This window comes from Dasypus novemcinctus, chromosome 11, assembly GCF_030445035.2.
Source record: "Dasypus novemcinctus isolate mDasNov1 chromosome 11, mDasNov1.1.hap2, whole genome shotgun sequence".
NCBI classification, from domain to species: domain Eukaryota; kingdom Metazoa; phylum Chordata; class Mammalia; order Cingulata; family Dasypodidae; genus Dasypus; species Dasypus novemcinctus.
The window spans coordinates 17,195,903-17,212,769 of NC_080683.1; the positions used below are offsets into that span (position 1 = coordinate 17,195,903).

At 34.2% G+C, this 16,867-nt stretch overlaps 1 protein-coding gene and 1 pseudogene across 7 annotated transcripts in view; one reads left to right on the top strand and one right to left on the bottom strand.

Annotated features, from left to right (window-relative positions):
• The window catches only part of SUPT3H (SPT3 homolog, SAGA and STAGA complex component), a 571,256-nt gene that overhangs the window by 149,090 nt on the left and 405,299 nt on the right, over positions 1-16,867 (bottom strand). The gene's annotated exons all lie outside the window — the stretch shown is intronic.
• On the top strand, positions 10,117-10,236 carry LOC111763151 (small nucleolar RNA SNORA38; annotated as a pseudogene).

A 16,867-nucleotide genomic window follows, 5' to 3' on the forward strand; every position in this document is an offset into this window, starting at 1 on the left:
AGGGCAGCATTAAATCAAAATGAATGTCTATTAATATTGCCCTAACTACAAAAAGATTGAGAAGCACTAGTGGAGGAAATAGATTTAACTGCATTTAGTCTATTTGTACCTTAGAATAGCATAATAACTCAAGGAAGGTGATAAGAAAAGGGGCTTGACAAATGATTCTCTCCAATGGGTGCTTAAATCACTTGCCATTTTTCATTTATGTGTATAAATATATTGATTGGCAGGATGGAGACATTGCTTTTGACCTAGTCTATTCTAACTCTTTACTAGCAACCTAGATACAGCCAATGAAAAGTGATCAATTGCAAACTTCCTCTAAGAGAGAAAAAGAAAATTCAAACAGACAAAGGGATGTGGGGGCTGAAATGATCCCAAGAACAATGAACTAGAAAGTAACAGAATATCCTCAGCTCTGGATATAAATAAATGTAAGGTAGATTTTAATGAAGAGATCATAATATCTGAAAAAGATTGCTTTACTTTTACTAAAAATACTGCTTTACTTTTTAATAGAAAATCTTTTAAATAGATTTTTAATAGAAAATCATTTTAATAGAAATCTTAAAATTGTGGGAAAAAAATGCAAACCTTGTATGCTTCCTAGGAGGTTCTGCATTTATGTAACATAGGATTTTACCAAGGAAGATATAAGCAAAAAGTAATAATAATAATAGTAATAAAGATGGTATCCAATATTTATTTGAAAAGGGATAGGGTACATTTTAGGATTAATACAGTCCCAATCTACTCCCCGTACATTCTAAACCAACAGTGCTGAACAGCAACACCTGAATTTTAACCATAATCTAAATGCTCTGAAATATTCTTATATAATACTGAGAGACATCCTACACCAATAAAGAAAGACTGGAGTGAGCTGGGAGGGGGAAGACCTGGACTCTAGGTCTGCACGGGCCTGTACGCCACGATGGGAATCTTCAGGTTCAGTCACTTCTCTCAGTGTAGCTGAGCCTCAGTTCTTTAATACAGCTCTGACATTCTGTGGTTCTGTATATATCCTGTAACTCAGGAAAGTTCTGGAATATTTAGGAATATTTCAAGGCCCAATGCCCTGAGATTTAAAAGACCAGACCAAGTGCTCAATTCTGCAATGGAAAATGGTCTCAGGTTGTTTGCAAAGATTCTTATACAGAAGAAATATTACTGTGAGGTGCAAGAGATTTCTAACTTCTGGGCAACACCCAGATGTTCAAAACAGTAAGGGTGTGTTAGGAGCACTTCACCTGTAGCAATGACATAGCTAATTACTCTACATCAACTTTCTTTACGCCTCGCATCCCTCACACACACACGAGCACTTCAGTTAGGAAATCAGGAGGTCTGGGTCCCAGGCTTGGCTCTTTAACTTATTTCTTATGTGGTGTTGAACAATTTTTTTTTAAATTATTTTTTTACAAAGAATGTTGAACAATTTATAGCACCTTTCTGGCCCTCAGTTTTCTCTGTAAATGGGGATCATAAAACCTTCCTCACCTACCTGATTAAGTTCTTATGAGTTAAAATAAAAAATGAGATAATGCATGTAAAGTGCTATACAACTGAAGATGGTCTATTATTTTACCTATATTAATATATACAGTGTATACCTGAAAGGGTGAATGTTGAGTCTGCAATGGTTACTTGTGCATTGTGGCACTGTGCAAATGTGCACTTCTCCCACTGCTGTGACATTGACAATGGAAGAGAGACTGTGGCATTCATAAGAACCTGCACTTTCATAAATACAAAGGAAAAGGAATTCCAGGTACTTTTCCAGGAAAAGTTAAAGTATAGGAAGAGCACCAGGATTATGGCTTGAAATAACGAGAAACCTAGGAAAAAACATAAGAAACCTAAGAATACTGACCAATGAACTTTGCAAATAATATTAAATATCTCTTTTATAAAAAAAATAAATAAGATATAGGATGAAAGCCATTAGCACACAGTTGTTTTAAAAATAAATATATCTGAGAGACTGTCAGATTAAAATTCATGTAAATGTTCTTTGAAAATAAGAACAAAAATTTCAGTGGATGCATGAGTCATATGAACATGGATGAACAGAAGAAAAAGGGATCCCATAATCAAATAATGCCAATTATTTGTCAATCACCATAGGCTCATACATTTTCATTGTACCATTCAATGCAGAGTCACATGTTCAATGACACTAGACATTCTACAGTATTCTGCTTATAAGGAAATAATAGTAAGGCTTTAAAACTGTATGTAAATTTAGTGGACTAAATCTAGGGGCTAATGAAGGTAGTACATAGCTTCAGTAGGAAGGGAATGTGAACGTATCTTTACATATTTCTTGAGAGAAGCATATCCTATCCCATTAACTGGAGAAAGAAAAAAATGTACCATGTCCCTATTAAAAAGAAATCATATTTGGTATGCATGTGACACTTTTAAAGAGCATATTATGTGGGAAAACAAAATAAACATTTAACCTGGCAAATGAAAATGGATTTGGGTTTTGACATTCTTGGCAGACAGGTAGAATTAAATTCAAGTCAAGTATGCAGAGAACTAATATAGTATTTAAATATTTGCTTAAATAATATAGTATTTAAAATAACATATTTGAAGAAACGTTTTTGTTGAAATGTTTTAAAGTTTTAGTAAGGATATTTCTTAAGAGAAAAAGCTTGACTGGAAGCACATTTTATTTTCTCCTTTGTTTGTCATTCTGAGAACTTTAGTGGGATTTTAATATTTACTGGTTCATTAGCCTTTTCCTTTAAGTCTAAGATAACTGTAGAGCAACCCCTATAGTTTTTTCTAAAAGGAAATTAGATTTAGCTTACAAAAATAATTTTTGAAGTAAAATATTGATACTCTCAATAATAACCCTAGTACATATGTAAGCATGCTATAAATGTTAAGTGGATGAATGGATGGATGATGTGATTGTAGCAAGCAGTTAAGGCATGTCTGACTACATCTCTGCATGGTTAACCCAAACGTTTCCACCTTGCACCTGACACAAGATGGGTCAATCAGAGATCATTTTCTGAGATTTGAGACTGGTAATCCAGAAAGTTAGACCTGCCTCTCTCTAGGTGATGAAAATCTCTTGGGAGCTGCTGGTGGCAAGCTATTCTTCAAGCAAAGAAAGTGGTTCAGCAGGGAGAGAACATAACCCTCTGTAGAGAGAGAAGCAGAGATCAGAAACAGTTACAAAAAACTGATTTCATCAGTTACTGTGTTGTATTTCCTGAAGTCCAGCTGTACTCTTATTCTTATGTTGCTTGGAAGATATACTTATAAACAAGAGAAATTTGGCTATGTGTAGAGTTAATTATTATTCTAAATAATATATCAAACTGACTATTAGTGAATATGTATTTAGCTTGTGATCCCCAGTCTCTATACAAATTCATGATCTTTGTACACAGAAAGAGCAGTGGTAACTCCTACTGAAGCACAACTCCCATGACAACTCTGCTTTATCATCTTAAAAAAAAAGGGACCTATTTCCTATATAACAACAATCCTTTTATTCAGTAGCAAATATAATTAAAATACATCTTTAACTTACCATCAGGACATTGCTAGAAATTTGAACATAAATTAGATAAAGGCCTAAAAACTATCAAAAGGTCCTTTCCCTTGGTGGGAACTATAATCTTCCCGTATAACCTTATATGAAAATCCAGTGGAGGTGCCAGATTTTAATTAATATTGATCTCTAGTATTATTTTTCCAGAGAAAATAAGCTTGATAAGAGTTTCTAGAAATGATAAGCAGTTACATTTCACTGAAAATTTGTGAACAAATAAAATTCATTTTTATAACTAAAATGCAGAATACCCCAGTTTATAAATACATTGTAGCCTAAAAGTTAGTTTTAAATTCAGAGTGCATCTTTCTATAAAAATACTGTTGAAATGGTAAACTCCCATGAAATCCACAAAAATCTCTTTAATCCATATATACCTGGATTATATACTCAACTTGTGTAAGAATCAGAAGGGGCATGATTAATAAAGAGAATTTTGTCCTCTTTTCATACATTCCAGTATTAGACAAATTTTTGAAAACACAGACTTTGTCTCTTACTTTCTCACTTTATTTCTGAAATCCTCTTAATTTCTTAACATCTTTCTCCCTATTTTTCTCTTTCCCACAAATATACAAGATGGCACACTACTTAATGTTCCCTACTCTTCAAATTTCTGTGAAATTCAGAACTACTTTATCCCCACTCTCTGCCAACCAAAATTCTTCAAGATTGAGGGGTAAGAACTCTTACACTAATAAATAAATAACCAAGTGTCCTTGCTCCTTCAGATATTTTTAACATTTATGAAAGAAAATATGGTAATCTCTAATCAATTATGGTTTTGTGAATTTAAGATACTGAGGTTTCACATTTGTAAACAAAATATTTTAAATTGTTTATCTTTCTTAAATGTGGGATTCTGTTAAAAAATTAACTGAAATGAACAAAGAAAGGCAAAATATTTTTATCAGTCTTGATTGAGGGAGGTTTGTAACCATATATAATGAAGTTCAAGACTTTCTTCCAATAAAGGCCAGATTGAAAAAAAAAGAAACTTTCCCACTACTTTCCTTTTCAAGGGGTACATGTACCCATGCCCTTTCCTTCCTAGCACTTATCACTTTGTAACTGGATTCTCGGCTGATTAGTACTCTCTGTGCTTCAGTGTCCTCATCTGTAAAGTGGGGATAGTAAAAGAACCTACCGCATGGGTAGGGTGTAAGGAATAAATATAGGAGATGATATGTCTTAGGGTTTAAAATAGTGCCTGGCAGGTAGTAAGTGTGTTATTATGTTTATTTTTCTTACAGATGATTAATTCTGTGAAGGAAGTAATTAAATTGTAAATACTGATCAGAATCTCCAGGTGATACTTACTGGGTGCTCAAAGCATATTTATTAAATGAATAAAATACAAATTCAGTTTGAGAGTTATAAACTTGAGACATATAGGTTTAAGTTTCTTCACAATTTAAAAATAACCACTAAAAGATAAAAAGGCAGGTGTTCTGCTTCTGAAGTTATAAGAAGAAAGATAAAGGGAATGGGCAGGGAAGCATTAAAGATAGAAACAAAATAGTAAGATGAAAATGTACTCAAATATATCTGCCATCTATCAATAAAGGTAAATAGGATAATCACTTAAAGATTTTCAGATTGGGACAAAATGCAAAATCCCAATTTATATATCTGTTAACAACAGTCATACCCACACCATTTGGCTAAGAAAGATTTAAAGGTAAAGATAGGCAAAGCTATAAAAAGTCTAGGTATTAATCAGAACAAGAGGGCCAGTTTTACTGTAGAAGGATCTATCCATAACAAAAAAAAACTCTTAAACTTCTCCCTCCTAATGTAGGAGCACTGGACTATATATAAAGCAAACACATCTGGAAATTAAACAGATCTTACAGAAAGGTTACAGCAAAGGAAGATTTACTTTTTTGGGGGTGAGGAGGGTGGGGAGGTACCAGGGATCAAACCCAGGACCTCCTACATGGGAAGCAGGTACTCAACCACAACCACTGGGCTGTATCTGCTCCTCTGTTCCTCAATGAGTTGGATTTTCCTTTTTTTTTTTTTTTTTTTTTTTAAGTAGGTACTGGGGATTGAACGGGGACCTCATATATCGGAAACAGGCACTCAACCACTTGAACTATATCTGCTCCCCGATTTAACTTTAATATACCTTCTAGTTTCTGTCTGATTAGGTAGGAAAAAAAATATGGATGTACCAAATAACCTACTGAAATATGAAAGACATAGAACAACCTATTTATATTTATTTTTTTAATCTAAAAAAATAAAATTTTCATTGAATTAAACAAGGGTTCAGCCTTCCCCTCTGGGCTTCTTTTCTCTCAGCTGTAGGCTGGGCATAGGACTTGTTGGTCAGGGCTTCACCTCTCTCCTAGCATAGGGCTCATTTCTTTCCAGGCCTTTCTCTGTCAGTCGTGGCTGTCTTCCCAAGATCAGCTGAATGGCTCATCTCTCCCCGGGACCCCAGGATCAAAAATGGCAGCGCTCTCTCACTTCCTTTGTGTCTTCTTGAGTGAGTGTTTGTTTATATCAGCCCACCAAGTGTGGGAGGACTCAACCTGAGTTACACTCTACTGATGTAGCCCAACCAGAAGACTTAAATTTATTTTACCATGTAAACTTAATCAGAGGCTCCTCATTGAATTTAGTTTTTTTAAAAAAAGATTTATTTATTTATTTTATTTCTCTTTCCTTCCCCGCCCGCCTCCCCCCAGTTGTCTGTTCTCTGTGTCTATTTGCTGCGTGTTCTTTTTTTGTTTGCTTCTGTTGTTGTCAGCGGCATGGGAATCTGTGTCTCTTTTAGTTGCGTCATCTTGCTGCGTCAGTTCACCTTGTGTGCAGTGCCACTCCTGGGCAAGCTGCACTTTCTTTTGCGATGGGCAGCTCTTCTTACGGGGGACACCCTTGTGTGGCAGGGCACTCCTTGCATCCATCAGCACTGTGCATGGGCCAGCTCCACATGGGTCAAGGAGGCTCAGGGTTTGAACCGCGGACCTCCCATGTGGTAGACGGACGCCCTAACCACTGGGCCAAGTCCGCTTCCCTCCCTCACTGAATTTAAAACACTCAAAGGGTATCATATCCAGAGAAACAGTTTACAAACATAATCTTTCTCTTTTTGGGATTCATAAATAATCTCAAACTGCCACACTACCCAAAGGTTTACTTACAGGTTATTTTCAGGCAAAGCAATTGAAAGAGTGATAGATAGTTACAGAGCTTAAAGACAAATGAATATTTTTCCTGTTTAGAAGATAAGTGTTAGAAATTTGCTAACTTTTCTGTGATGACCATTGGTGCTACTAATAAATATTTTTGAAAAAATAAATACAATTTATATATACTTTCAAAGAAAAGAAGTGGGAAAATTAGTGCTTTCCAATGATGAAACAGTTTGGAAATGTTTCATTATTATTAATTTGTTCAGGTAACATATTTTTTGAGTGCTTATATAGCTAGACACTGTTCTGGGCACTGAAGAACAAAACAGACAAAGCCCCTGCCCTTCTGGAGCTTACATTCTATTGGGGGAAGACAGACAATACACAAACACATAAAAGATCACAGATAATAAGTGCTATGAACAACAATATGGCAGAGTAAGATGACAGAGGATTAGAGTGCCGGAGGTTTTCTTTTCTTTGGCATGGCTAGGAAAGGTCTATTTGAAGTGATATTTGAGCAAAGATATGAGGAAAGTGAGAGAGCTAGAAAACAGTATGTGCAAAAGTCGCAAAGTGGCAGTGTGCTTGCCCAGTTCAGGGCCACTGAGAGCTGATATCCAGAAAAAGATGAAAATGGAGAACTGACTAATGCATTTGGCAACAATGTAGGTCATTAGTGACCATAACAAGAACAATCTCGGTATGGTGGTAGAGACAAAAGCCTGATTTGCATGGGTTCTAAAGAGAATGGGAAGGGAGGAAATGCAATCTCTTAAAAGTTACACTGCACAGGAGAGCAGAAAAATGCAGCTGGAAGGTTTTTTTTTTATTTTAAGAGAGGGGAAATTATAGCATTTTTGTGTGCTCTAGAAATGAATCTGCAAAGTAGGGAAACTAATAATACAGAAGAAAGAAGGGACAATTGTTGGGGCAATGGAATAGGACAAACAGAAAGATAAATTTTAAGACGTTATTCACAGTAATAAAAGAGAAGGTACAGATGCAAGGTGTATCAGTATTGTGGTAGGAGCTTGTGGAAATCTGATTCTGATTGTTTCTCTTAGTGAAACAGTGAGAAGAAGGATGGAAGTGTTAGAGGCTTGAGGAGAGAAGGGAAGCTTTGACTAGTCTTTAGGGGCAGTGGGGGACGTATTAGGATTGCTGGTCTATTTGAGGTCCACAGTTAAAATTTGAAGTAAGACTAGCCGGTTTGACTGTGTTCTGCTCCTGAGGAATAGACATAATATAGTTATGAAGTAAGCAAACAATTGGATTTAAGCAAGTTGGAGTTTTACTAAGGTAGGTATGAATGTGAGCTCCCCAACTTTTATTGATGAGGGTCTATGATTTAAAAATTTTGGACACTATAATGATTAAAAGGATTAATAATGATGCCCTAATAGATACATACAAATCTCCCTACCCTATCCATGGAATGTTTTCAAAAAGTCACAATATAACCACATACTAGGTCACCAAGAAAATTCTTATAAATTCCTAACACTGAAAATAATATAGCCAACAATCTGACTACTATGCAATAAAACAGTACTAAAACACCTAATAAAGATAGAAACAAACAAAATACCAAGTCATTTGGAAAATGTATATCTATACATTTGAAATATTCTAAATAAATTAGGCCAAAGGGCAATTCAAAAGTACAATTATAGAACAGTTACAAAATAGTATTTAAATCATAAAGAGTATTACATATTTTTTAAAACTATGAGCTATATCAAAAGTTAGACTAAGAAGAAAGTTTACAACTTTAATACTTCTATCATTAAACAAGAAACAAGAAAGACCATTTTGCTATTTAGAACCAATGGGATGAATATATTTGAATTTTTTTTTTTTTTTTTTTTTTTTTTTTAGTATTTGTTCAATTATTTCCTTAGAAGAATACTTAGAAATCAAATTTCTGGGCCAAAGGACCTATAGATTTTTTAAAAATGTGTTTGTTAAGTATTGCCACAGATCTCTCGAGAAAACTATATCAACTTAAGCTCCCACCAATATATGAGATTGTCTATTTCTCTACTTCCAGGCAAACATTGGATAATTTATGGTCCATTTAAACAAAATACATTTTCCAGCTTAAATAAAATGTGAAGTCATTTTTGCAGCTTTGGTTTGGTTTCCAGGGGAAGAAAATGAGATCTAATATGATAAAATGTATTACAAATGATTTGTAAATCTTCCTATAGATGGCTCTTGCCTCAGAGAACCCATAACATTCTTTGAATAACACCCAATATAACCAGCTGGCCTAGTATTCTTCTCTGTGAAAGTACCTAGTTACACCCAAGTGGATGGAATGATTGAAAATAATACGATGTGACATTAAGTAGAAAAATTGTTAGAAGATTTAAAGAGTCCTAGGATGACTGATGCCCCAAATCCCAAATAATTAAAAAAATAGACCTTCTTGATGAGTTTCTAGTATTCACAAGAAAAGTTAAACAGTATTTAATTATACATTAAGGTGCTATATTTTCTGTCTCCAAACTATATAATAGGTTTAGGAAGTGGCTGTGGCTCAAGGAGTTGAGTGCCTGCTTCCCACATGGCTCAGTGCCCAGGGCCTTCTAAAAACAAACAAACAAACAAACCCCAGACAACAAGCAAACAAATGGAAAAATCAACTCAGGGGAACTGATGTGGCTTAGTGGTTGAGTGATGGTTTCCCACATATGAGTTCCTGGGTTCAATCCCTAACCCCTGTACCTCCAAAAAAACAAAAACAAAACACAACAAAAAACTATATGATGGGTTTAACAATAAGAATTTCTTAAAATGACGAAAACAGCAAAAATCAAAATCTAAAACTGAATAAAAATTTCACTTTTAAGTTTTTTGTTTTTTAATGCAGTGCAAGTGGTGTTTCATTAGACTATTTTATTCTATTGATTGTAATGAACTTATTGTTGGGTTACAAGAAATAAGTTTTCAAAGATTAAAATATCCTCCCCATTAAACACAGATGGAAAATGGAAACTTTACACAGAGGTCATTTTTAGGAAAAAAAGGCGCCAGTCCTTTCTCTCTCTCTCTCTCAGATAATTTCTACAGATACAATAGAAATATAGGAATATTCTTTGGATATATTTGTATATATACTGAATTTTGATAAAGTCCTATTTTAATTATTTAAAAGAATACTGGTAAACTTTTACATAATAAGGTAACAATCACCCCAGTGTTTTTTGGATTTTTTGATAATGTGTTTTCCTAAAGTTGGTTACTTCTGTACTAAGAGCTTCTCCACATACGAGAGAGCATATCAGTAAAGTCATTAATTAATAATGTACGTCTTCTACTATTTGAGGCAGAGAAAAATTCTATAAGAAATAGAAGTCCTTTCTACATTTAAAAGTAGGATTTAAACCCTCCTACAAAGGCGTGTCTGTGGTTTCCTGTCCTTGGACATGTAAGAATTGGAAGCAAAGAGATGTGGACTTAAGAGACGTCTGCTTCCCGCAGGCTCAAGATCAAGATCACCCTTCTTCACACAGAAAATTAAAAATAAAAATTAAATTAAAATAAAAGTAGGATTTAAAAACCCTTGCTGCTAATACTTTTTACATAGCTACTTAAAAATTAAACTTAACATTTAAAAGGTTTATTACATAGCTATGATATTAATGAGATGATATAATATATGATAAAATATTGTAGGAGCAAATAATTTTCAGAAATTCTACTGCATGGCAAAACACTACCCTTAATAACTGAATACAAGACCCATAATAGTAAGGCAATAATTCGATAATGATGGATATACTATGCCTTTCAATATTAATTATAGCTCAGTCTATCAATACAGTACATAAAGAAGATAAATGCAAAAGTAACTTATGCCTCTGAAGTTGTGTTGATAAATTGTTCCTTAATATTATAAGGACTGAATGAAGCAACAGGTTTCTTTTTGCCTGAAGTAGAATGAGCAGAGATGTAATATTTCAAAGCTACAATAATTCAACAGTAGCTTAAGGCACCTGCAAATTCTAACTATTTACTAAGTATAAATCTGCCAGTAACTAAAAGAACGATCCAAATGATGTATGAAATGGATCAGAGAAGTTAACAAGTCTATGGTATAATTTGAATATGCTAAATTATAAAACCTTATAAAGTAGACACATGAAAAAAATATGCAGTCTTTATTGCCAAATATTCTGAATAGGCAAATAGAAAGAACCAAGTGTCACAAATGGTATTGATCCTTTTGGGGAAAAAATGTGCTAATTGGAACTGGAATCAATGCTCAGGATCAGCCTATAGGCAAATTTGGGGTGTTGCAAGAAAATAATGAAGTACTGGGCTCAGAACTTCTATAGCTACAACATGGAAAAGTCAATACTATAATTTGAACAGTAAGTTTATTCAAGCAATGACACCATTAGCAACCAGAAAGTTGACCTCTGATTCTATGGATTTGCCACTTTCCTTGAACATCTGATTCCTTTGAAGATTTCTTAATATATGTGTGCACCAAGCAGGTTTGTGCATATCTGCTGGGGCCTAAATAATTGCCAACCTGCCAAAAAAAAAATATTGATTCCATATTAGTTTTTATTACCTGCGAATTGGAGCTGTGGGGGCGGGGACGGGTGGTTGGGGAGAGAGTGGTTTATAAGCATTAAAAATTACAACTTTACCTATTTGGGGTTTTTGACAAGAAGAGGTATTTTGTAATTTCATTTCAATTCTTCTTTTCAACATCTGGAAATACTGCACTATCTAAAACAGTGAATTTGTATTCTCATAGCTGGTGTTCACAAGTTATGACTGCTATGTATTTGACAACTTGATGGCTCTTAATGGCTCTAAAAAGTTGTGGGGTTTTGTTTTTTTGTTTGTTTTCATAGATAATTTATGGATTAAGATCAAAGACTTTATTAAATTTGTACCTCAGGGGAAAAAAAAAGATTTGCTGAAGAACTCCTTATCCTAAATGTTCACAAAGGTATGTGACCAATTACAATATCCTTTTTGCAATACTATGTGTGTCCAAAGAAGAATGATGTTATATGCTTGGTAACTGTATTTTTTAAGAAAAATAGAAAAAAATAAAATCCAAATGACAGGTAATTTTTACATTGATAAGAAGCTATAAAATTAAATCTATTTTATTCATCTTATGTAGATGAATATTTACTGAAAACTTATAATCCTTGAGACACTGTATTAAGTACAGAAGATATAAAAGTAAATAAGGCAAGTCCACGCTCTCAGGGAGCTTATTTAGTTAGGCAAACTAAGAAAACACAACTAATTGTTCCATAACCCATCACATACTGAAATATCTGAATTGAGATGCTGCTCAATGGAGAAGGTAGAGGGGATGAGATACAAAGTGAATGAACATTTAGGAAACTGCAAGTCCAGTGGGGTTCCCTAATTTTTGTAAGTATGCATACATTTTGGGAGGGAGTATAGGAAAGGAGGGGGCCAGGGAATGGTGGGAGATGCAGGTGGAAAGACTGGTTGGGGTTAGATTATGAAAGATGCATTAATACCATGCCAAGGAATTAAAACTCTTTTGCAGAAAACAGAATCACGACAAGCAGAAGCCTGGTAGGTTCTGATCTGCCCTTTGGCTGATGCTATGAAAAAGCTAGTTCCAAACAGACACCCAATCGTAATAGATTACACTGATCACTAAATATTTATGGCTTAAATTCAGAATTCTTGTTTATTTTTTTTAGGAGGTACCAGGGATTGAACCTGGGACCTCATACATGCAAAGCAGGCACTCAACCACTGAACTACACCCACTCTATAGAATTCCTAATTTTAAATGAGAAATACAATGATTTAGAAGTAAGCCAAAGTGCATTAAACAGTTTGATATGCAAGATATACCATAAAGTAATGGCAACAATAAGAATTGAACTAAAGGCAGTTTCTTAGCATAAATGCATTAAAGAATGAGAGGGAAATTATCTATACCAAACAAGCAATTATCTGTTAATTCCACTAAATAAATAGAGGCATTAAAAAGGCAAAAATCTTACCACAGAATTACACTTGTTTTCATATTCAGAAGTACCAACTTGTTGAGATTAAACCAATAAAGATAAATAAAAGCCAAACTATGCAACAACAATCTGCCCACCTACTGTGGGGAATGTGGATGAAGGGGAAAGAATAGGGAAATATAATCCACAAAATATTCCAGGGCAAAATATTTTGGTTATTACAAAAACCACACTTCAAGAACTGTAAACATTAAATGTAAATTAGTGGCAATTCCTGTGGTGGTCTTAAATTTGATGATATTTTAAAACGCTTCTCTGCCAAGGTGTTTTATAAACAAGTTGGTGGGCTGATAACTAAGAAAGCCCTAAGAATGTAGCTTTTAAAAGAAAAGGATTACATTTTAAAATGAAAAAATTGAAAATATTTGAGAAAGAAAATATTGATTCTAAAAAAACCTTAATTGAACAGTATAATCAACATGTGTTAGTCAAATATCCATTGACGGGAGACTAAACACACCAGCCCAGCAAGGCCTGCACACATACGTATTACCACCAGTGGACACGAATGTTTACAGTGGGCAGTGCTGATGTGTATCTTTACCCTAAAAAACGACTCTTCGCTTTACTACAGCTGAAACTCCTCTATGTGCGGAAGGTAAGAAGTCAATGGCAATCATTGTTTCCATATTTTACTAACTAGTCTTGCCTTAAAATATTCTGTCCCCAGGGTAACAAAAGATACTTGGGCACATCAGATCAAAAGTACTAATTTGGATGAGGGGAAATATGATTACTATGAATATAAGTAATAGATAGTTCCAATGCTGCCGCCAGGTATTTTGCTCCCCATCAGACTAGGGGATGAGTCAGGGAGAGAAAACTTTTTTTAAATTTCATCCAAGACAAATTGTAAAGAATTCTAAATAGCTGTGAGGGTGGAAGACAAAAGGGAATGTTACTAAAATTGTTATCATAAAAACGGTCACCTGATTAATCTTGTTTTAAAACTTTTTTACAGTAAAGCAGTAACCCAAGAGATTATACATACAGAAATAGTAGCAAACAAGTAAAAAAAAAAGAACGATCATTTGTTTTTTTCCTATGTTGAGCCACTCTCATATTGCTAGTTTCACACCTTGTACATGGGGGTGCTCTAAATCAAAGCTAAGTCTGACTCCCCTTAGTCAGCTCTAAATCAAAGCTAAAGTCTGACTCCCCTTAGTCAGACTGCATATTTTTTAGGTCTAAGAAAAACCTAAAAGAATCCCTTGAGAAACGTCTGTCAATTTGTGTTATTATGGGACAGAATAATAAAAACCTTGGTAAGAGTTAGGGACTGTTCCATTTTTATATGACTTGCAACTTACTTTCTGTCTGATTAATTGAAAAATGACTTCTCTAGAATATAACTTTCCCAAGTTTAGACAAGTTTTTATGACAAAAGCAAAAAACAAAACAAACAACCACAAATCTTTACCACATATAATTGGAGGACATCTATGTATGGATGAAAAATAAATGTGATGGATTTTATAAAGTCACAAATGGAAGTCAGCTTCAGAGTCATATACTACACCTACCTTTGGGTTCTTCTAAAGTCAAGTCATACTCCCTGTTTTGTAGTCTCTAAGCTACAAAAATGTACTAAATTACATTAATTCTGCTCTGTATAGCTAGATTTACCAAAGCTTTCCTGGAGGCATTTCTACTAATAGTCCCTAAAGAATGAATTCATAAAGTATTTAAAAATTATCTAAACAAAAATTACTTAAAAGGATAAACAGGCATAATGATATATTCTTCTGATGAATCTCTTTCAGAAACTCACCCAGCCATATCATTGTTTTATGATTTAAATCACAGCCTGAATGTTCAGTTCTGTTTTATTTTGAACCTCTTCAGCAGACCAGACTGAAGCTTCTAATGGGTATTATAAAATACTTTATGGTTTTTAGCAATCTACTATTTTCACCACCTTACTCTTAACTATTTTATAGGCAAAAATGGCATTGGTCTGATAACAAGGAAGCAGATATTTTATATGTGTATTAGTCATGTTTATTCTTCTATCATATGTCTATCCACATCCTTTGCCAATTTCCTATTGGGATGTTCTCTTATTGATTTTTTTTATTGTGGTAAAACATGTAATATAAAATTTTGCCATTTTAACCATTTTAAGTGTAGAATTCAGTGGCATACTTTATATTCACAATGTTGTGCAATCATCACCACCATCTATTTCCAAAATATTTCATCAACCCACACAGAAACTTTATACCCACTAAGCAATAACTCCCTGTCTTCCCTCACCCCTCCACACCCAGCCGTGGTAAACTCTAATCTGCTTTCAGTCTCCATGAATTTGCGTATTTCAGATATTTGATATATGTAGAATCACAAAATATTTGTCCCCTTTTGTCTGGTTTATTTCATTTTGTATAATTAGTTGTCAAGATTCATCCAGCAGGAGCATATATCAGAACTTCATTCCATTTTATGGCTGAATACTATTCCATTACACACACACCTACACCACGTTATGTTTATTCATTCATCTGATGATAGATGCTTGGGTTGTTTCCACATTTTGGCTACTGTGAATAATTTTGCTATGGATATTCAGACAAAATATGTTTGATAACGGATTTCAATTCTTTTGGTCATATACCTAGGAGTGGAATTGCTGAGTCACACAGTTAAGAGCATTTGTCAAATGCTTTTTCTGCATCAGTTGAGATTTTTTCCTATGTTGAATCACTCTCTTATTATTAGGATTTTCTTACTGATTTTCATAGATCTATATAAATAAATAAAATTAATACTGTCACCTTTTTATGCCGGCATGCCTTATAATTTTGGTACTTTTTTGACATAACAGAAGTTATATATATTTTTATGTGGTAAAAATTAAAACTTTTCCTTTGTGAATTTTTTCTATTGATCTCAGATGTGGAATATTTTCCTAACTAGGAAAGTAGTCTTTCAGAAGATTTTAAGAGATTCTGCTCCTCTCTTGAAGAATCCACAATGTACAGAGCGTTCAAAAACTGCTGAGACGTTCTAAAAGAAACCTGTTAATTTTTTTAACTTAGCATTTCACAAGCTTATTTGAAATATAGACCCCTCTCCCACTACAACTCCTGTCCCACAGTGCAAATATTAACATCATGAGGAAAAGCTTGTTAGGAAAACATAAGCCTAGAAGGGCCTTTCACATTTCAAAATTGATATTTACCTGTATTTATTCCCAGTTATTGTTTTTAAAATCACTTTACTATTCATATTGTACTTAATTCTTTGAAGTGAAGTGAACTATCCTTACCTTTTTTTTTTCTAAGTACTTATCCAACTGTCTTGGCATTTTTCTCCCATTGATCTCTAATGCTACCTTATTGTGACAAAATTATTGTCTATACTTAATTTTGTCATTCATCCTCTTCCTTGATATTCCTGATGAGTCTTACACCATATATCAGTCTCCTAGGGCTATTGTAACAGAGTACCATAAACCCAGTGTTTGAATGCAATAGAAATATTTCCTCATAGCTCTGGAGACTAGAAATCCAAAATCAAGGTGCCCAGCAGGCCTTGCTCCCCCTGAAAGCCCTAGAAAAGCACCCTTCTATGGCTCTTCCCAGCTTCTGGTCATGACCAGCAATCCTTGGGGCTCCTCTGCTAGTAGCTGTGTAACTCCAGATTCTGCGCCCGTCTTACATGGCCTTCTCCCCTGTGTTTCTGTCTCCATGTGTCTGCTCTTCTCATAAGTATGCTTATAAGATTGGATCAAGAGCCCACCCTACTCCAATATGACCTCATCTTAACTAATTATATCTGCAAGGACTCCTTTCCAAGTAAGGTCAAATTATTAATTACTAGGGGTTGGAATTTCAACATACCTTTCTGGATTACATAATTCAACTTATACCATTACCAGTACCACACTACTTTGATTATAATATCTTCATGGAATGTTATAATATCTGGTAGCATAACATGAACTATGCTCTTTACTCCTCTTTAATGAAAACTTCTTGGCTATATTAGATAAGTTTTAACAGCATTTTTAAATTAAAAAAAAAAATCCTGCTAAGATTTTTGTTGACATTGCCTTAAACCAATAAATTGATTTGGAAACAACTGAAGCATTT